This window comes from Ursus arctos, unplaced genomic scaffold (genome assembly GCF_023065955.2).
Source record: "Ursus arctos isolate Adak ecotype North America unplaced genomic scaffold, UrsArc2.0 scaffold_3, whole genome shotgun sequence".
NCBI classification, from domain to species: Eukaryota; Metazoa; Chordata; class Mammalia; order Carnivora; family Ursidae; genus Ursus; species Ursus arctos.
Genome location: NW_026622985.1, coordinates 17317065 through 17332395, shown reverse-complemented (window position 1 = coordinate 17332395; position 15331 = coordinate 17317065). Strand labels below are relative to the sequence as shown.

Below are 15331 nucleotides of genomic sequence, written 5' to 3'. Positions count from 1 at the left end.
GGGCCGCACCTGGCCGAGCCGGCTGATCCGCTGGCGAACCAAGTAGATATTGGACGCCATGCTGCGTGCGCCGCGCCCCCTTCCTGGATGCCCGGCCCCCCGGCACTCTGTCTCCTCCCGCGCATGTGCGCGCCCACCCCCGCACCTGCGCAGCACGGACCGCTGCCGCGCGCGAAGTCTACGCTGCGGGGGTAGTCTCGCGCCCACTGCCTCGGCCGGGGCTTTCTTCCAGCCGCTTCCGTTCACAGTTCTCAATTTGTAGATGGACTTACAAAATATTGTTACAGATGAAGCCACGTTTCAACGATGGTGTTAGGGGTCTTTTACTAAAATGGTGGAAAGTTGTTGCAGAACACCTCGGAAGCGTGATTCATCACACATTCTTACAGAAATTGAGTTTATTGCGAAAATTATCGCTGGAGTCAGGGTTGAAGGATATATATCGAATAGAAAAAGGCTTGGCCGGACAGCCTCCTCCTGACTCACCTACCCACCGCCTACCCTATCGGGCATGTGCTCAGCTTGGGGGGGCTCTAGGTGTTTTTCTACAGAAGGCTAATTCCTGCTCCGTTTTCAAGATTCGGCTCAGGTGACGGTTACCCCTTGGCACCCAGTCATTGGAGTCCCTAAGTTGTGATCTCCTTGGAGGCTTCCCCAATATCTTGAAGTTCTTGGAGAGCTGGAATGGTGGCCTGTTGCCGTATATGGTAAGATGGTTAACACCATATAACACTTAGTAAATGAAGAAATCAATTTAGCACAGTAGGATCCCAGTATCAACCTTCAAGCACTTACCTATGAGTTATTATTCTAGGAGGGTTAAAGTTATTCTAGGAGGGTTTGACAACTGCTGTTGGGCATCTTTTTAAGTGCACCTGAGACCACTATTAAGTGGTAGTCCCAAGTCTTCCTCTGCTTCTTTTGTTTTTCTTTTCTATTCCGTTTCTGCACCTTTTCTCCTGGCACTCAGTTATCGGAGCTCGAACGTAGTGATCTCCTTACTGGCTTTCTTGCTGCTCTACTCTTTGTATTCTCTTTAGTCCATTTTTCTAAACTTTTATTTCCATTTTGTTGAGGCCTGAGAGTGGGTTGTGGATAGTAGTGCTATTTTGGCTTGGGTTTCATAGTCACAAATATTCAGTGTTAGGTTAGACGCTAACATTTCCGAATGAGCTATACACTGCCAGATCAGAACGCTGTTCACTTTGCAATTTTATTTATTAACTTTAAAAATCTAAAATAGACTGTAATTTAGTAACCCAGTTTTGGCATTTCGTTTTTCATTTTTTGAAGGTCTAAGAAATCAGAATTGGACAGACCCTTTCTCAGCTTCTGAGAAGCTTGATTTTGTGTTTCCTCTTTTGTGTCCCTCCTTGGTTTCTCTCCTGCTTCTCCTTCACACCCAACAGTGGGAGGCACGGTTGTTTCTCTCCAGAAAACCTTTAGTGCTAGAACTTTCACCCTGAACTAAGAAATTCTCTTCCTTGGCTATGTGTTGCTGGTTTTGAAAAGATAGAGACTGCTTAATGAGGTGAGCAGAAGAGCAGTATCTGGTCACTTGCCAGGACTAATTCACAGGCTCTGACCGGGCCACACAAAGGAGTTAAGTATTACAGTTACTTTGAGTTATGTAGAGCTTAGCACTGCTATTACCAGTCATCTCCGTTCAGAGGAACTCCCACTTTCCTGAGAAGGAACTGGTAGTGGCTGGCAGAACAAGTGAGATCTGATTAGGCAACCAGATAGTTGTAAATTTTTTTGATCCTGGAAAAACAAGAGTGTTTAAACAACAGCATCTTCATTGAAGGCACAACTGTTCAAACTCTGGGAAGAATGTTCAGATGACTATCACATTGACTCCAACACTGGTCATTTTCTGATTTGTTCTTCAAATCTGAGCTAAGAGCCAGGAGCTCTGAGCACAACACGTTCCACTCTCTACCAGGGCTGTTATGGAAAATAATACTTGTAATGCAAAATTGTCCTGTCTGAGGTAGTATTATTATGGCTGAGTTGTCTACCTAACTTGTCATTATTTTACTTCTCTTCGCTGTTTATAAAACATGTACCAGGTTATGATACTTAGGATTTAAGGATGTCAAGAGGTGGAAAGGAATCTGTGTTAGGGAAATTATATTGTTGGCAAACTAGAACATTCCTTCGTGTTTGTCAATGGTAATACCAAGTTCTGGTCATTTTACTAGGAAGATGAGACTTTGTAACTCATTCTCAACCAATATCTGTCTTTCTCCTGAAAAGATAGTGTTTATTACTGCTGAGTTCAAAGCCTGAATTTTGCCAGTAAATACAGTTCTTTTCTTTTCGCTGATGTATTTAACAATCATTTTAGGAAGATGTAAAAGTTGGGGTCCCTGCGTGACCCAGTTGGTTAAATGTCTGCCTGTGGCTCAGGTCATGATCTTGGGGTCCTAGGATTGAGCTCCACATTGAGCTCTACAGTGGGCTCCCTGCTCAGCAGGGAACCTGCTTCTCCTTCTCCTTCTGCCTCTGCCTTGCTTGTGCGCTCTCTCTCTCTCTTATGTAAATAAATAAAAAATCTTTTAAAAAACTGTTTTAGAAAAATGTAAAAATCATTCTTTAAATTGTGCAATAGATTAACTCAGTGGGCCCAGTAAATTAGTCTTAAAATAATTAAACTGAAGTCTTTTTTAAATTAAATTTTAATTTTTAAAATATTTTTAGATTTACAGAAAAGTTGCAGAGTTCCTATATACACTTCACCCAGCTTCTCCTTATGTTACATCTTCCATTACCAAGAGACATGTGTCAAAACAAGGAAATTAACATTGGTGTATTAATATTAACTAAGCTACAGAATTTTTCAAACCTCACCAGTTGTCCACTAATGTTTTTTACTGCCTCAGGATCCAATCTGGGATACCACATTTAACCCATTGAGATCTTTATTGAAGGGGTGTTCAGGAATGGAGGGAAATGAATAAGACAAAATCATTTTCCATTCTGTTGAAGACTGAACAAAATGCATGAGGATTCGGTATATGGCAAATTGCTTTGACCCCCGTAGGCCCCTGCTCAGTGGCTACCTGGGTGTTAGCACCTGCCTCCCCATGGTTGTCTCCCTTCGGTATCCATTTCCCAATGGGTGGCCATGACCCACTGCGACATATCATTGATCCAGGTGCACGCCTAAAGCCTGGTGTCTGCTCTGATAGCCTTGGGCTCCACCACCCATTGCACTAAATGTAAGTTTCTGGAGTGCAAGGGAGCCTTCTTGCTGCTCTGAAGTCTATTAGAGCAGTGGTTACTATTCAGTGGTCAGTAGCAGGGCTGTGTTGTCAGACTCCTGGGTTTAAACCCTGCCTCTACTTTGTGACTTTCAGCAAGGACTTTAATGTTTAAGTTTCCCTTTTCTCATTCCCATTTTGCAGAGAGGAAATGAGAGTTGTAGTGAGGTTTAAATTTTATAATTTTCAGAGATCATAGGGAAGAGTGCCCAGTATAGAGTAAGCACTTAGTAAATGTTACCTGTTACTATGACTATGTTCCAGAAACCGTGAGTGGCCCAATCTCCCAACTGGGTGGTAAAGAAGTAACCGAGACTCAATTTTAGAGCAAAAGCATAGGGAAATCAAACTTTTATTTATTGTCCAGAAGAGGATGAGAGTTCTAAGGAAGACTATTCCATTGATAAAAGGAAAGAAATATGAAACTTGATAATAGGATTTTAGAAAGCAACGAAAATGAAAATTTTCACTGCTGCAAACATGTGGCTCAGAGGTCACGCTAATCCTCTTTGCGTGGTTCCAATTTTAACCTATTGTGGCTGAAGTTGAGCATAGTTCTCATCACCATCTTAAGCTTAGCTCACATTTAAGCAATGAATAAGCAGGAAAAATGACCTAATTTGTAGAGGTTAATTTTATAGTGATCATCACAAGCACTTCAATTAGGTTTCTAAAGAAAAAAAGCGTATTGTATAATAACTTTTACAATAACATAACTCAGAATTTGCATAGCGTTTGGCATTTTTCAGAGACCTTTCATACTCCCTTTTTCATGTGACTCTTGAACTAAGGGTCGGTATAGAAATTATGGCATACGTTTTGTTGAGACAGAAGCTCAGAGGGATGAAAGCATATCAGAAAGGACCTTTTAGCAGAAGTGATGCAGCTCCAAAGTTTGAGGGACGTGAAGGGGGTTCTCCAGGTAGATGGGAGGGGGTCCAGATAGAAGTGCCACAGAAGGTAGGGAATGGTGAGACAGGAGAGGGGAATTCTTTGGTGGTACCAAATACCTCAATATATCTGCGGCTTTGACTAAGGGGAGCAATGTAGAGGCAGGGCTTTATATGTTTGGTCTTTATTCTCTGGCAGTGAGTTGCTTTGAGGCAAAGGACAATAACACGCTCAGGTTTCGGTTTAGGAATATCACTATGGCAGTAGTATAAAAGATAAACTCAAAAGATAGTTAGTGGGTAGGTTCAAGAGAGCTGATGTTTTCTAAACCCGTTGGTCATGGAATCTCAGGTCCCCGATGGGTGACAATGAGCAGAAGCAGCCAGCCAGGTTAGCACCAGCCTGCGACAAAAGCAGGAGATTCAGGTGCAGAAACCACTCGCTCCTGCTCTGGCTTTGTCGGGTTTAGAAATTCTGAAGCATTACCATTTAATTTCCTTCTGCTTACCCCTGTGTGATGAGAGTGCAGTGTTTGTATCGTATCAACTGAAGGATGTTAATTAACATCGATGGAGTACTTCCAACAACAAATGAGGACTTGGGAATGAAGGCAAATGTAAAAATGTCTCAGGCTGGTCCCAGAATCCTCTCCAGGATAGAGGGTTCAGCAGGGTGCCTAAGCTATATAGCTGGGTGGATATGGAGAGTTTAGAATACCATTTTGAGCCGCTTCTCTCATAAGTAATGATTCAGAGGACTTCCACGTTTTATTGTCTTCCTGGAAAGTAGAGTGGCCCCAAAGAGTTACACAGAGATTTCAAGTTTAGTATTGTATTATACCCAGGGATCTCTCTTGAAACCTGGTAGGAAACAAAACAAAATGTCCACTAGTTCTGTATGGATGGTTTGTTTATTCTGTTTGCAAGTGGAGAGAACTGACTTCCTGCCAGAGAGAGAACAGGGTGTGATAGATCTGGGACAGTAAACGGAGCAGATGAAGTGCTTTGTTTTTAGCATGCTGGACAGGATCGCCCCAGGACCTGAACTTTCTGTATCTAACATAGGAAACCCAAAGAAATGCCCTTTCCTCCTGATTCTGGTCTTGTGGATTTTGTGTCGGGACCTCCATGATCTTGTGAGTGACTTTGCAGCACTTAGAGAGAACAGGCTACCACAGGGGACCACTTTCAAAGCTGAGCAGTCGCATGCCCGGAGGTCTGTCATCTTATCAACAAATAAGTCCATTTCCTAACATGATATGAAGAGGGTAAATACAGAAATTCCCGAGTAGAGGCTGGCCAGGGAAATTCTGATGCTGACGAAATTCTGGCAATGGAAGTTTGTTTACAATTTCTCTTGGAGGCAGAAGAAAGTATTTCATACAGTAGGATGGTTTCTAGACAGTTAACTGTAAATGTAATTTTTGCAAGTGGAATTTTACTTTAAATGTACTTCAGGAGTTAGCTGTTTTAAGGATTGTTTTGGAGAACCTCCTCGTGATCATTCTTTATCCTTCATAGGTTTATATTTTTTATGCTCTTTGCCCATCTGATTTTTCTAAAGCAACAATTATTTGTAATTGTCTTACAAGCTCATAAATTGGTCTTGGCTTTCTGAAACAATTTCTTTGGTCTTTTCTTTTTTCCCCCTTTTTTTAGATAAAAGGAAGGTTTTTTGTTTGTGTTTAAAATCCTGTTTTCTTATTTCTTTTCTTTTCTTTTCATTTCCCAGGATGACCATATGATAAGAAGTCTAAGAATTTATTGACTTTGTCTTTTTTATCAAGGCAAAACCCAAAGAGAAGGAGAACAGCCCCAGCCACCCTACCACCCGCCTATGGAAATATACATGCATCCTACTGCCTTGTCATAGGGATCCTGAAATGCCATCCCAATACTTACCTTATGTTTACAGCTTTGTATTTTATCTTTTAAAAGGATTTTATTTTTAAGTGATCTCTACATCCACCTTGGGGCACGAACCCACAACCCCAAGATCAAGAGTCACACCGTCCACTAATTGAGCCAGCCAGGCACCCCTAGAGCTTCATATTTTAAAATACCAAGACCCTGGAGAATTATTGCACTTAATGGTCTATTATAACATAACACTTAATGGAAAATTATCACATTTCTTTTTCTCCTGGCAGTGAGAAAAATGGGAATTTTAATGGGAGTGTAGGGGAAAAAAGGGTAATCTTGGAATCTGGGGCACCATCCTAGAAAGACAGGTGTAACTAAAGGAGAAAGTTCCAGGCTGCCAAAAAGCTGCAGAAAGGATACTGAGTGCCTGGGAAGTATGCTGGAAAAGCTGTTCAGTATGGAAGAAAAGGAAAATGGGAGGCAGAACTAAAGTAAACTTGGATTCCTGCACAGTTTAATTTAAGGAAGACTGGATTTTCTTTCTTTTTTTTTTTTTTTTAAAGATTTTATTTTATTTATGTGACAGAGACAGCCAGCGAGAGAGGGAACATGAGCAGGGGGAGTGGGAGAGGAAGAAGCAGGCTCCCAGCAGAGGAGCCTGATGTGGGGCTCGATCCCAGAACGCCAGGATCACGCCCTCAGCAGAAGGCAGATGCTTAACGACTGCTCCACCCAGGCGCCCCAGGAAGACTGGATTTTCTTAGCACATTTAATTTCAGTAGTTGCCAACCATTTGAGAAGAAAGAGAGACCTGAATAGAGACCTGTTCTTTCCAATATTTATTGATCACCCATATGGACCAGGCACTTTGCTAAGGCTCATCATACAAAGTAGAACTGGATATTTTTGTCCTCGGAGAATTTATATCCTATTTTTTAAAAAAGATTTTATTAACTTATTCGACAGAGATAGAGACAGCCAGCGAGAGAGGGAACACAAGCAGGGGGAGTGGGAGAGGACGAAGCAGGCTCCCGGCGGAGGAGCCTGATGCGGGGCTCGATCCCATAATGCCAGGATCACGCCCTGAGCCGAAGGCAGGCGCTTAACCGCTGTGCCACCCTGGTGCCCCAGAATTTATATTCTAAAAGGAAAGGCCAAAAGTATAAAAAACTAAGGGAAAATATATTTTCAAGTTGTAATATATGCAATGAAGAATACAAAACCTACGCTTTTTGTATTTTTTGTCTTCCACTCTACAATTTGACTACCTTGCAAAATCTGTGGTGCAACACAGATAGGTTGGCAATGGCTACAATCTTCATGATTTACATCATCAACTACTATTGACGTAGGTACCATGTAAGAAATCCTGTGTAGGATTTCTAGGGATAATCTTAGGGCACTCTCAGAACCCTTTGAAATTCTGACTCAACATTGTTAGCACTGAGGGGCTCCCCAGAGCCAGCTATAATCCTTAAGTAGGTAAGGTGGACCACTGTCTATGAGGTTTGATTTCAGGATTTCTCTTCTGTCTGCTATCCCCACCCTAACATAGTGCCCATCCTTCAGCTGCATCTCCAGAAATTCCAGGGTTGAGAATTCTAATAGACTGGCCTATGGAAAAGAAAACAGAGAAAAGCGATTAGTTATGGAGCTGCTGATTATAAGAAGAGAGAGGCATGAGGAATATACCGAGAGCCCCAGAAAAAAAGGTATTGAGAAAACTGCTGGAAAATGCTCCATATGGGAGAGTGGACTCAGGACACTTCCAGATCAGTAACTCAGGTAAAGAGTAGAGTGGGGAACAACATTCCTCCTAAACTTTAACGGTAGAGTGGGGAACCACTTGAGGTCCCTGCTTGCTCAACTGTTAGAGGAGACTGTAAATCTCTATTTTGCTAGGCTGCATGTGCAGTCCTAAACATTCTTTTATGCATGTGATTACTAAAGCCACTACAAGGAGAAGCCAGGCAGATGACTTAAGTTATTTCTCTGTTACAAGGATCATTGTGCTACAGTTGATAGAATACCGAGGGACAACGTAAAATATGGTTATGCCTTGTCTCTCACTAGTGAAAGACGTAATAAGAGGAATGTGAACTAGAGTCATCAAGTAAAACTGCTTCTTGAGCCTTTCCATGGGCACCCATTTTTTTTATCTGCCTGGCATCCTTTTGGGGGAACACATTCCCTTCCCACTTTCCAAAGTATTCCTCGTCAGGTGGTTTGGCCCAAGGACGGGTATGTGATCCAGATTCAGTCAATCAGGGTATTTTATCTTTCTAGTCACAGTGATTAGTTCCTGAAAGGGTATTTAGCCAGAAGTCTCTCTGGTAATTTACCAGCTATCCAGAAAAATACCCTTTTTCCAGGATCATGGGCTCAAGGAACTCTGGAGGTCTGAGGCAACCAGAGTCCATCTGACTGACACATGGAGTCAGCTTGAAGATGAAGCCAAGCAGAGGCAAATGGGGTAGGGAACGAGGGCGGAGAGGTCCTAACCTGTACTATATCCACTCTAAGAGATCCTTGTGTGGGTGAAGCTGAGTAGAAGGACAGGTTTCTACCAGTCTCTACAAATGGGGCAATCAGGTCTCAGACTCACCATAGAACCAGTTGTCCTTGTCAGAAGATGACAATTTCTCCTGAGATTTTTTTGTGGGAGGGGATGATATCAAATAACCAGGAGGGACTATTTGAAGCTATTTGCCTTTGGGTAACTTCCAGTTTACTGTATACCTGTCCGCTCTCTCTGAAGCCTACTGTGTACCATACTCCCACTCCTACCCCCGCCCCGCTCTCTTCTGTCTACCCGCATTACCATTCACCTAGGGGAAAAAAGAGTGAGGAAGAAGAGTGAGAGAGCATCCAAACCCAACATAATTAGTCTTCTTGTCTATCTCAGACATCAGACTTTAGAATGTTTGAAGGCAGAGCTGTGTCTCCCACTCCTGGATCAAGGTGTTACACAGCCCCAGAACTTAGTAAGCGAGTCAGTGAACCTGAGTGAATCTGGAAGGGCCTCTAGAGATAGAGACCCTGCAGTATTCAGCCTGAGAAAGTCATTGCTTTGGATGAAAGCACTGCCTCTCCAAGCATCCTCTTAAGAAATGCAAATACTCAGAGGAAACGTAAGGTACTGCCCTGTTGCCCAGCAATTCTTGTTTTTGGCAGCTATCAGAACAAGGGGAAGTACAAACATTGGATTTTAGAGAAGAGTCTGAGTATGATAGGGCACAAATTTGGTTAACTAATTTGGAAAATGGTTTGGCGTACCTCCTAAAGTTGAACGTTTGTATGGGTATAATCCAACAATTCATTCCAAGGGATGGACCCAAGGGAAACTCATGCAGATTTGCAACAGGACACATGTGCAAGAATGTTCACAGTTGCACTGATCACAGTGTGAAAACCTGGCAACAGCTCAAATGCCCATCAACAGGAGAGTGGATAGATGAATTGTACTATATTCACGTAGCTGAATATTACATGGCAATAAAAACAAATGAACTATGCTAATTCACTATGATGTGGATAAATCCTAGCAATGAAACAATAAAACATTAAGTGAAGAAAATAGATGTTCTAAAAGTATATGCTATCATATAATTTGTATAGACTTGCAAACAACTAATATAAGAATATACTTTATCATCTTAAATCTTAGTTCATTCAAACACTGCCTGAAGTCATTGTAAGGATTGATAGAAGAGGTAAAACTTGAATCATAAATATAGTTGGATTGACAGAAAAGGAGTGATCTGTGCCAGTGTGTGATTAAGCATAGACTGAGGTGGGAATATGTTTGGTGACTAAGAGGATAAAAAGATGATACTATCAAGAATACACCTAGACTGTGAGCTTTCTACAAGCTGGTATTGTATGTTATTTATCCTTGTATCCCCCTGGCCTGGCACGGTACCTAGAAAAATAGAGTTCAACAATTGTTTGTTGTTTAAGTGGATTAAATAAATGAATAAAAGCATAACTTAAAAGAATATACTTTATAGAAATGCATGTAGATGCAATAAAACTACATGTTTAAAAAGAAAAGGAATTCTGGATGGTGGTTGTATTGGGTGGGGACATGAGGGGAGTGGGATGGGGGACCGCATGGTTAGATGAAGGTTATGTCAAGGTTCTAGCTTTAGTTTGGGATTGCAGGTACCAAACACATTATTAAGAACAACAAAATAAGACAGAGCTGGAAAGCTGGGTCCCAGGCTTGCTTTATTTAGAAAGCACAATCTGTGAGCGATGATGATGAGGGAAAAGTGAAGGGAGGTAGGGAAAGGTCCTGGGAGTAATGCTGGGGATGAATTAGCATTGCTTCCCAAAGAGCTCGGAAGACACAGGGCTGGTAAGTGGACAGGTGTGTCTGTTCAGCCACGGGGGAGGTCTTCAAGGAGGATGGTTAGAGAGATTGTGCCTTGGAGGTGTCCTCGTAAGGGAGGAGGGTGAAGAACACTGTCCGACTGGTCTCTCCCATGTGGAGATAACTCACCCTGGACACCTCTTCTGGGCTGCTTCTGTGGCTCCTTTTGGTAGCAGTTAGGGAAATCAGATCGCATAGCCTGTGTTTCAGCTGAGCCTGGACGTGGTGGGAGAAGCCACAATGTCAAGGTATGTGGCTTATCGGCCTGACTGCCCAGCAGCAGCAAGGGGAAGGTCCTGACTCTCCCAGGCACGACTCCAGCTGGCTCCAGGTGGTGGAAGTTCCTGGGCTGTAGAGGCCACTGAGCCAGAGCTGGGGGTAGAGGGTCCAGGCCCGAGGGGCACCAAGGGAAACAAAGAGGAGCATAAAATGTGTCCTGTGTGAGCAGGGGCTTGAGAGGTCAGACCCAGCCTTGAACCCCCGTGTGAATCTGGATACATTTCTTAATATCCCTCACACCTCATAGGGAATGTGTGAATGGTGAACACTACCACTGTGGGCTGTGAGGATTCGAAAGAAATAATGCGTATAATGCAACCAGCAGTCTTTGGCACCTCAGAAGTCCTCAAAAAATGGGATTCCCCTTTGTGCCGCCCCATGCCATGAGGCATAAGTGAGACGGTACTGGATGGGGGAGCAGACCCGGCTTCATTATCCTTCTCTTCTCCTTGTCCCACCTCACCCTTTTCCCGACCCGGGGCAGTCCGGGGGCACTAGGCGCCTGTGTTAAAGGATGAAAGAGAGAAGACAGTGTTTACCCCCTTCCCGACCTTGATGGTCCCAGCCTGTACCTCCCCCTGTGCTCTTGGCTTGTGAAGCTATTGGGTGTGAAGAGGCACCCCAAACAAAATGGGTGCTTCAGGCAGGCAAATAATTTGCCACCCCCCCTTGCAATGATATTCTTTACATACTTGTCTAATATTTACTTTGGTTGGGGGCAGAGCTGGCCCCAGCAGGACAGAGGCACCTTTTTATCAGTGTGTCAGGAGTCGGGCCTGGGGACTGGAGGTCACTGATGCAGATTTCCATTCCTTTCAGGAATGTGTTATCCTTGATGACTTACTGCCTGACGACCTGGTCTTTCCTTTACGAGTCTAGAGCCCCTCAGAGGGTGACTGGACCTCTCAGTGCCTGATGGAGGTCATTTTAATCAGGACCCCCTTTCGCTTTGGTCCTTTAAGAATATCCATTTCCTGGTTTGTTGCCTCACCCAATGATGTGACAGTGCCTGTCATAACATCCCCGCACGTTCCTGTGCTTGAATACTTGCCAGGTACTAAAATAAATGCACAGTGCTATCTTCGCCCGTGAAAGGTAGTATTGTGTAAGTGGAGCTTTCGATTTGGCGGCTCTGAACAAGTGACTTAAAGTTTTCCTTTCTTGCTCTTAATTTGTTGTCTAATTTGGGGGTAAAATGAAATTATATGGGAATTGGAAGAAAGCTCTCAAAAGGGGCACTCCTTATCATTAGAGCCTATTTTACCCACGCCCCAACTCCAAGACATGCCTCCCCAAGAGCCCTTCGAGGACAGAGAACATTCCTAATCACTAGATTGCCTCTCTTCCCTTTGAGTTATCCCTGTGTCCCCCACAAACATGTAAAAAATTCTGGAGGAGTGGCACTCCTGTGCACTCTTTGCAAATTTTCTTTGGTCTCCCTCCAATGTCCACAGATTCAGTTGGCCCCAACTTCTTTCTAATGGACAATGGGCAAGGAAGTAGGAAGTTATCTAAAGAATTCATAGGGGCACCTGGGTGGCTCAGTTGGTTAAGCATCTGCCTTCGGCTTGGGTCATGATGCCAGGGTCCTGGGATCGAGCCCCACATCAGGCTCTCTGCTCAGTGGGGAGCCTGCTTCTCCCTCTCCCTCTGCTGCTCCCCCTCCTTGTGCTCTCTCACTCTCTCTGTCAAATAAATAAATAATATCTTTAAAAAAAAAATTCATACCACTGACTGCAAGTGTTACTGGAGAAATAACTTTCTGCCTGCTCCCATAGTACCTCTTGGGCCCCCAAAAGCGAAGCCTGGAATTCTGCTATTAGAATTTCTTTCCTTTGGCTAAATCTTGAATGTTCCTAAAAGAACACTGTATTAGAGGACTAGCATTTTAAGGTGTCCTGAGTTATCTCTATCTTTAATGTGAGTGGGGAGCAGCTTGGAGCGGAGGCTCGGAGGACAGCTGGAGGATAGAGACAGCTAAAGGATGGAGGAGGAAGGAAGTCTGTAATCAGGTAGCTCAGGACCCAAAGAGAGCTTCCACTTTGATAGGAGCCGTCCAGGGCCTACTTACAGGTGGCAAGTAACATGTTGACATAAATTCCCTCTCTCTTGCTGGCAGAGGTGCTCCCTGCCTTCAACTTTCAAATTAGAAATGTCTATTTATGGTAGAAGTGGAAAATTGTGTAGGCTAGCAAAGTCAGCAGAGTTTGAAAACCCCTAGAAAAAATAATAGGAAAGTGTCACCCAAAACCCAACTTATTTTTTAAAAAGTTAAACACCAAAAAAACCGTGAGAGCCAAGAAAAAAGCCTCCTCGAAAGACAGAAACACGCACGACATTTTCTGCCCTCTATCTTTTTATGCCCTGTGATATTAGGCCATCTTTTATGAAGGTCATCGTTTCTGAAAATCAATAACTTTAACTAATTGTTGGGATGTCTCCTGAGGCGATAGGAGATAATATGGTAAGTAAACACTAGGCAGTTGCTGAATCAGAGGAAGGGATCATTCCAGACGCAGTTAAAGCCCAGCACAGGTGCCCCCTTTTAATCAGGTCCCTCACTCTCTGTGGGGCTCACCCTTTGGCCCAGACTTCATTGAGTTGCTGTATTAGAGGCATGAGAGTTGAGTTTCATTTTGTTTCATGTCTAATCAGAGAAGCCATTTATTCCTTTTACCAATTTTCAGGACCAGTTCCAGGCAGTGTTGAGAATTGCGTGTGAATCGTGATTACTAATGTTATATGGTTCTTTGCAGTTTGCAAAGCACATTTATATGCATTGTTACATTTGGTCCTTCCAACCAGTCTGCATAATTATGTTATTATCATTGTCACAATTTTGCACCCAGGAAAACAAAAGGCTGAAGAGATTCTGTGACTGGTCTAAAATCATAGAGAAAGGGATGGTTCTAAACTTGGGTTTTCTCCCCCAGGTCCTGTTGCCCTGCAGTTCACATTGATTCTGAGGAGAGGCCAATTGTCCAGCACACTCCTCACTCCTAACTTTATTAATAATAACAGTGGCAATAGTGACCGACACCTGGGATGGTCACATGATGCCAGGTACATCTCATTGCATCCTTGTACCAATCCTATGCTATAGATTTTATAACTCAATTTATTTTACAGTTGAGTAAACTGAGGCTCAGAGAGGTTAGGTATGCTATTCCAGGTGCATAGGTAGAAAATGACGGAGACAGGATTCAAATCAAGGCCTGTTTGACTTCTCAGCTCTTAACCACGCACATTACTATGACCCTGCTGTGTCCTTTGGTTGCTCTTTCAAGGTTTCCGCCTCCTTCCAAATGTCTGATTCAACAGAGCAGAAGCACACAGAGTGCTTTCAAGGGCAAAGAACAAACTACAGGCTATAGGAGGACATGGAATGAACATGAACCATGGGCCTTCCAGGACTTATTCCAGTGGGAGACATAACTGATTTGTGGAGCAAAGCTGTAACAACAGATGCTTTAGTCTGGGGGGTGGGCATGGAGCTCACTGGGGGTACAGGGAAAATGGGACTGACCAACCCACACTGAGGCATTAAGTCCCTCACTAGGGGACTCACTATGGATCCTCTACCCTGAATCATTCACTTTTTATAACATGATGGGGTGCTTAACCCCCCAGGCATCCTTTACTAGTAACAACCTACGGCAAGGCACAAGGGCAGCGTCACCAGCTGGGTGTGAAGGCAGCAACCCATTCTGAACACACGGCACACACCGAGGACTGTAAGACCCTCTGCTTGGTGACAGATGCTCCGGGGCTGAGTAAATCCTAAAAGATAAACTTCGAGGTAAAGGCCATAATACACTTAAGTGCTGCTTAGGGTTTGACTTCAGTTAAACACAATCCAAAGTTCCCGGCTGCCTTTTCAAGATATTTAGCTCATTTCCTCGCTGAATGATGCTGGCAGAGGGGTATGGGAAGTTGGTGAGAGAAGGTCTGGGAACAAGACAATTTGTCCAACCCCATGAAAAGAAAGCCTTTGAAGATTTGGAGGAGGTGGGAGAATCCATGTTGTCTTCCATCTTCCGCCATTCCCTGGGGAAGCAGTGGAGTAATTCTTCTCTCTGTCGAGGTTCATGGTTCTCAGCCCTGGCTGCACATTAAAATCACCTGGGGGACTTTTTCAATCTACCCATGCCTGGGACCCACCACCCCCAAATCTCCGGGGGTGTAGCCCAGGTACTGTCATTGTTATAAGCGCTCCAGAGGATATTAGTGCTCTAGAATACCAGAATCAGAAACAAAAGAACTGACACCAGTGTCCAATTAAACGTTCTACTATTCTGCTGCATTTGGAAGGGAAACAGTCATCATAGGTTACTTTTAAAGAGGGCAAGAGAGGCAGAAAAGAGGAGATGCAATTTGTCAGGACGGAGGGCTGGTGAGGGTCGGGGTGGGGTAGGAGGAGCCTCCTTTTCTTTTTGGTCTCACACATCCTTTTTTCTAGTAGCATATTACAATATCAGCAGTCCTGACAGCTTAGCTTTATATGTTCCCAGGCAGGAGGTCTCTACTCCTTCCCTGGCGTGACCTTTCCAGTGAGAACTATACTACTGTTCTAATGTGTTTGCTGGTAAGGAAAACCCACATCTTCCTTTTCTAAATCTCAGCTCTTTGCAAGCCCAAGCAGTGGGTCATGAGATGCC

The 15331-nt window shown here is 43.7% G+C and overlaps 1 long non-coding RNA gene across 3 annotated transcripts in view; it reads left to right on the top strand.

Annotated features, from left to right (window-relative positions):
• LOC113266178 (uncharacterized) overlaps positions 1-15331 on the top strand; it is a 188293-nt gene that overhangs the window by 856 nt on the left and 172106 nt on the right. Inside the window, exon 2 of one of the 3 annotated variants that reach the window (XR_008956255.1) lies at positions 579-707. The exons of 1 other annotated variant lie outside the window; for it this stretch is intronic. This is a non-coding gene — a long non-coding RNA (uncharacterized LOC113266178). Of the gene's footprint in view, positions 1-19; positions 708-15331 lie in introns of those variants that run through there. One more of the 3 variants, XR_008956256.1, reaches the window with a different exon arrangement.